This window comes from Podarcis cretensis, assembly GCF_951804945.1.
Source record: "Podarcis cretensis genome assembly, chromosome: 5".
Lineage (NCBI taxonomy): Eukaryota > Metazoa > Chordata > Lepidosauria > Squamata > Lacertidae > Podarcis > Podarcis cretensis.
Genome location: NC_137174.1, coordinates 185,597 through 191,596, shown reverse-complemented (window position 1 = coordinate 191,596; position 6,000 = coordinate 185,597). Strand labels below are relative to the sequence as shown.

Here is a 6,000-nt window from a genome sequence, read left to right as displayed (position 1 = left end):
GTTTTATGTTTTACTGCCTCCTTTGTGGTGTAAACTACCCAGAAAACTATTGTTGTTGGCTGGTATTTGAATAGAAACAAAATAATTCTTTCTGATCAAAAGCAGTGAAACTTCAAAGTTTCTCATTAATTTCTGATTATGTATTTTATGAGAGGGAAGCTTTATGGGAGAAAGTAAGTGATGCATCTTGGACATACTTTATACCATTTATGTTAAACTTTCCAGAGCACGTATTCAAATCCAAACACAGTTCCAAGGGGGTAAGTATCATTGTACCTCCATCCTTTAGGAGACAACTCCTGTTTCCTGTTCTCTAACCAGTTTAACTGTCCGCTAAGTCTGTGCTCTCCCTTAAAACAAAGCATTCTGCAGTATACTTGGAATCCTGTATTGCTGTCATCTGTAAGTACTGACTTTGTGATTATTCTCGGAGTAACTTTTCCAAAAAGCATAGTTAAGATGACCAGAATATGTATAGAAAGGAGGATTTCAGTCTCCAACCCTAGGTTTATTGTAAGAAGTAGTTCAGATGTTTTTGCCTGAGAACAGAATCTTGGGTTGTGTATAGAAATATGTATAGAATATGTATAGAAAGGAGGATTTTAATCTCTAGCCCTAGGTTTACTGTAAGAAGTAGTTCAGATGTTTTTGCCTGAGAACAGAATCTTGGGTTGCACATGAATCTCTGGTGTCACCCTAATAGAACTTGATCTGAAGGTGAATTTCTAGATTCCTTACACTATTATGAACATCTCAGTGCTCAATCCCTTCCCTCAGTGCAACCCAGTGGAAGCTACAACTAGGAAAAGAACAAATATGGATAAGCAGTAGTTAATTTACAGTGAAAATTTAGATCTTACAGGACAGGAACAAAAACTGAGAAATGAAGAAATCTGGTCATGGATTGGCTGCAGATACATCAGATTAATGAATTGTTTAAGATTGACAGGAAAAATGGCTTTGCAGAACAAAAGTCTCAGATACCTATCAGATACAAATATAAAAGTATTGTCCTGTAAATAATTAAGGAATATTGGGAAATTATATATAATGAATTAGAAAAGATACTTTAAAAAGCTTTTCCCAAAACACCTGATATTTTCCTCTTGGGGATGGTAACAATGGAGGTCCCCCCCCCCCCAAAAAAAGAGGTTATCACTATATGCCACTGCTGCAGCTAGAACCTTATTGGCACAAAGGTGGAGAACTGTCAGGCAGCAGAGGAACCAACCCTCACAACTGGTTGCCAGGAACGGATAAAACAAGGAAAAGTCCTTACCATCTGCTTTTTATTCAATATATTCAGAGAGAGGCTTGGAATGCAGCCTCTTAGAATAATGGCATTCTTCCAATTGACTCTTTACCCCCTTTTTCACTCGCATCCTCATTTGTCATCCACATCACCTCCTCTGTGGGTACTGACAAGTGCCCTCTGTCCTTGAGACTCCCCTGTGTGAGTGCCTAAGGGCCCCGATCCTGCCACTCACCACCTGGCCCAGGGCGGGGCCTGACAGGCCTCATAAGGACTGCTGTTGCTGCCCAGGAGGACTCCCCTGCATGAGTGCCTAAGGGCCCCACTCCTGTCACTCACCACCTAGCCCAGGGTGGGGCCTGACAGGCCTCATAAGGATAGTTGCTGCTACTGCTGCTGCTGTCCAGGAGGACTCGGAGGGGTGCAGAGTTCTTTTTAAAATGTTTTAAAATTTTCTTTTTCCCTTTTGAATTTTTTTGTGGGGATGGGATGGATGTTTGGTTGGGCTTGGGAATTTGTTTGATTTTGATGTATTTGTAATTTTTACAGTTTTTTGTTTGTATTGTTTGATTGTTGTTATTTTTTTAAAGGTTTTATTTTGTTCTTAGGGGGAGGGGTCAGGGCTGCCGGGGAGTGGGTCTCAGCCAACAAAATGGCTGGGGCATGTTCCACAGGGGGAGGATACACTGGGACAACGGATCTCAGTGATCATGGGTAGGAGGAGGAGTTACGCTAAGACCAGACCATGTAATTACAGAGGAGGCAGGTTTAGTCATTGTTTGAGGACTATCCCTGCCTCCGGGTCTGCTCCTGCCCGGACGGATACTAAAATCTGCAAGGGATACCCACATGACCTGAAGGTGCTGCAGTGCAATGCCAGGTCAATGATTCATAAGACCACTGCCATCCATGACTTCAAGGGAAGTAATAGTGCCACTGTATTCTGCTCTGGTCAGACCTCAACTGGAGTACTGTGTCCAGTTCTGGGCACCACAGTTCAAGAAGGACAAACTGGAACGTGTCCAGAGGAGGGCAACCAAAATGGTCAAAGGCCTGGAAACGATGCCTTATGAAGAACGGCTAAGGGAGCTGGGCATGTTTAGCCTGGAGAAGAGGAGGTTAAGGGGTGATATGATAGCCATGTTCAAATATATAAAAGGATGTCACATAGAGGAGGGAGAAAGGTTGTTTTCTGCTGCTCCAGGGAAGCGGACACGGAGCAATGGTTCCAAACTACAAGAAAAAAGATTCCACCTAAACATTAGGAAGAACTTCCTGACAGTAAGAGCTGTTCAACAGTGGAATTTGCTGCCAAGGAGTGTGGTGGAGTCTCCTTTGGAGGTCTTTAAGCAGAGGCTTGACAACCATATGTCAGGAGTGCTCTGATGGTGTTTCCTGCTTGGCAGGGGGTTGGACTCGATGCCCTTGTGGTCTCTTCCAACTCTATGATTCTATGACTTGATCATGGATGGAGGACTTGACCTGGCATGTGTAACAGAGACTTGGTTGGATGAAGCAGATGGGCCTGTCCTTTCCACTGCTTTTCCACCAGGTTTTTCTTATGCACACAACCCAGGCCTTGTGGACGGGGAGGGGGGGTTGCAGTGATTTTTAGGAAGTCATTAGTTTGCACCAGGCATCCTATTGGGACGACCTAGTTCTCTGAGTGCACGTTCTGGAAGTTGGGCAATAGGGGCAGTACAGGACTCCTTTTGGTGTACTGACCTCCCCGCTGCATCAAGGATTACCTGTCCAAGCTGCTTCAGGTCGTGGCAGATGTTCTCCTGGAGACACTTAGTTTGGTTGTCCTAGGGGATTTTAACATCCATGCTGCCACGACCTTTCAAGGGGCTGCTCAGGACTCAGGAAAGCATGACCTCCATAGGGCTGTCCCTGAATAAGTTTGGCCCAACCCATAGCCGTGGACATGCCTTGGACCTGGTGTTTACCTCTGTGGATGTTGGTGATCTGACACTAAGTAAAAGCGAAACGAAAGAAGTGCCATGGTCAGATCACTTCCTGGTGCAACTGGACTTCTCCATGACCCTTCCCCTCTGCAGGGAGGTGGGACCGATTCGCATGGTCCGCCCCCGCCACTTAATGGATCCAAATGGTTTCCAGAGAGTGGTAGGGGATTCTTTATCCCATGTTGATGGCCTTTCAGCTGATTCCCTGGTGGCCCGCTGGAATGTGGAGTTAACCAGGGCTATTGACTGTTTGGCTCCGAAGTGCCCTCTCTGATTGCATGGAGCCCGGACAGCCCCGTGGCTTTCCACGGATCTGAGGGCAATGAAACAATCGCTGAGACGGCTAGAGCGCCGGTGGTGGATAACTCATTCTGAATCTGACTGGACATGGGTTAGAGCTCAATGTCGAGCCTACCAAGTGGCGGTAGCGATGGCGAAGAAGACTTTGTTCACCGCTTCTATTGCATCTGCAGAAAACAGCAGCAGGAGACTTTTTCAGGTGGTTCACAATTTAGTGGAACCACCTGCTACATCGGTGCCCAGTACAATGATTTTGCAAAGTTTTTTGCAGATAAAGTAACTCAAATTTGGGAAGAGGTAGACTCCACCATGGGAGCAGGGCTGGGCGGGAGAGTGCTAGAATCAAGTTGCGTGGGATCAGTTCCAATCTGTTACCACCGAGGATGTGGACAGTCTGCTTGGACGAGTGAAACCAACCACCTGTCTCCTTGATCCTTGCCCATCCTGGCTTATAAAAGCTAGCCGGGAAGGGCTGGGCTTTGCGGGGTGGCAAATGCTTCTTTCTGTGAGGAAACCTTCCCAGACCCGCTGAAAGAGGCGGTTATCAAACCGCTTCTTTAAAAATCATCTTTAGATGCTGCCAATATGGCCAACTATCGCCCAGTCTCAAATCTTCCATTCTTGAGAAAGGTGATTGAGCAAGTGGTTGCTGAACAACTCCAGGCATGCCTGGAAGAAGCGGACCATTTGGATCCCTTCCAGTCAGGATTCAGGCCTCATCATGGGACTGAAACTGCCTTGGTCACACTGGTCGATTATCTCCGGCGCACTAGGGACAAAGGTGAGAGCTGTTTCCTAATTCTGCTGGATCTCTCAGCGGCTTTGGACACCATCAACCATAACATCCTTCTGGACCGTCTAGAGGGGCTGGGAGCTGGGGGCACTGTTATACAATGGTTCCACTCCTTCCTCCTGGGCCATGTTCAGAAAGTGGGGGGGGTGAGTGTTCAGACCCGTGTTCAGACTTGTGGGGTGCCTCAGGGTTCTGTCCTCTCCCCCATGCTTTTCAACATCTACATGCAGCCGCTGGGAGAGATCATGAGGGGGTTTGGGCTGGGTGTTCATCAGTATGCGGATGATACCCAGTTCTACCTCTCTTTCAAATCGGAACCAGTGAAGGCGGTGAAGGTGAAGGTCCCTGGAGGCAGTTAGGGGATGGATGGCGGCTAACAGATTGAGGTTGAATCCTGAAAAGACAGAAATACTGCTTTTGGGGGACAGGAGACGGGCAGGTGTGGAGGACTCCCTTGTCCTGTGTCCCTGAAGGACCAGGTGTGCAGCCTGGGAGTCATTCTGGACTCACAGCTGTCCATGGAGGCACAGGTCAATTCTGTGTCCAGGGCAGCTGTTTATCAGCTCCATGTGGTACACAGGCTAAGACCCTACCTGCCCATGGACTGCCTCACCAGAGTGGTGCATGCTCTGTTTATCTCTCGCTTAGAATACTGCAATGTGCTCGGAAACTACAACTAATCCAGAATGCGGCAGCTAGAGTGGTGACTGGGAGCGGCCCCCAAGACCATATAACACCGGTCTTGAAAGACCTACACTGGCTCCCAGTACGTTTCCAAGCACAATTCAAAGTGTTGGTGCTGACCTTTAAAGCCCTAAATGGCCTTGGTCCAGTACACCTGAAGGAGTGTCTCAACCTCCATCGTTCTGCCTCGACACTGAGGTCCAGTGCCAAGGGCCTTCTGGTGGTTCCCTTGCTGCGGAAAGCCAAGTTACAGGGAACCAGGCAGAGGGCCTTCTCGTTAGTGGCGCCTGCCCTGTGGAACGCCCTCCCACCAGATGTCAAAGAGAAAAATAACTACCAAACTTTTAGAAGACATCTAAAGGCAGCCCTGTTTAGGGAAGCTTTTAATGTTTAATAGGTTATTGTGTTTTAGAGTTTTGTTGGAAGCCGCCCAGAGTGGCTGGGGAAACCCAGCCAGATGGGCGGGGTATAAATAATAAAATTATTATTATTATTATTATTATTATTATTATTATTAATTTGCTCCCCTACTTTCAAGGCTCGCCAGGTTCTGGGAGATGGTGGGTCTGGAATGCTTTCTAGTCATAATGTGTAAGCCAGCTGCTCTGGCCCTGCCTCCTCCTCCTCCTCTCCCATTATTTCCCAACTTTCCCCCTCATCTTCCTCTGAGCTGTGACCCTCCCTCAAACTCCTGTTATAATTCTTCTCTGGAAGGGCCAGGCCCAGTCCCTGACAAGAACAAGTCTAGTACCCACCAAAGAATGGCAGTGTAAAATGTTTGAATACAGTGGTACCTCAGGTTACATACGCTTCGGGTTACAGACTCCACTAACCCAGAAATAGTACCTCGGGTTAAGAACTTTGCTTCAGGATGAGAACAGAAATCGTGCAGCGGCGGTGCGGTGGCGGCACAGTGGCAGCAGGAGGCCCCATTAGCTAAAGTGGTGCTTCAGGTTGAGAACAGTTTCAGGTTAAGAACAGACCTCCAGAATGAATTAAGTTCT

General features: G+C 47.4%; 1 protein-coding gene across 1 annotated transcript in view; it reads left to right on the top strand.

Moving 5' to 3' along the window:
* Positions 1-367: 367 nt before the first annotated feature.
* Positions 368-6,000, top strand: part of FAR2 (fatty acyl-CoA reductase 2) — a 69,930-nt gene continuing 64,297 nt past the window's right edge. The window contains exon 1 of the mRNA XM_079975284.1: positions 368-402. The gene's annotated coding sequence lies outside the window, so the exon portion shown is untranslated. The remainder of the gene's footprint in view (positions 403-6,000) is intronic.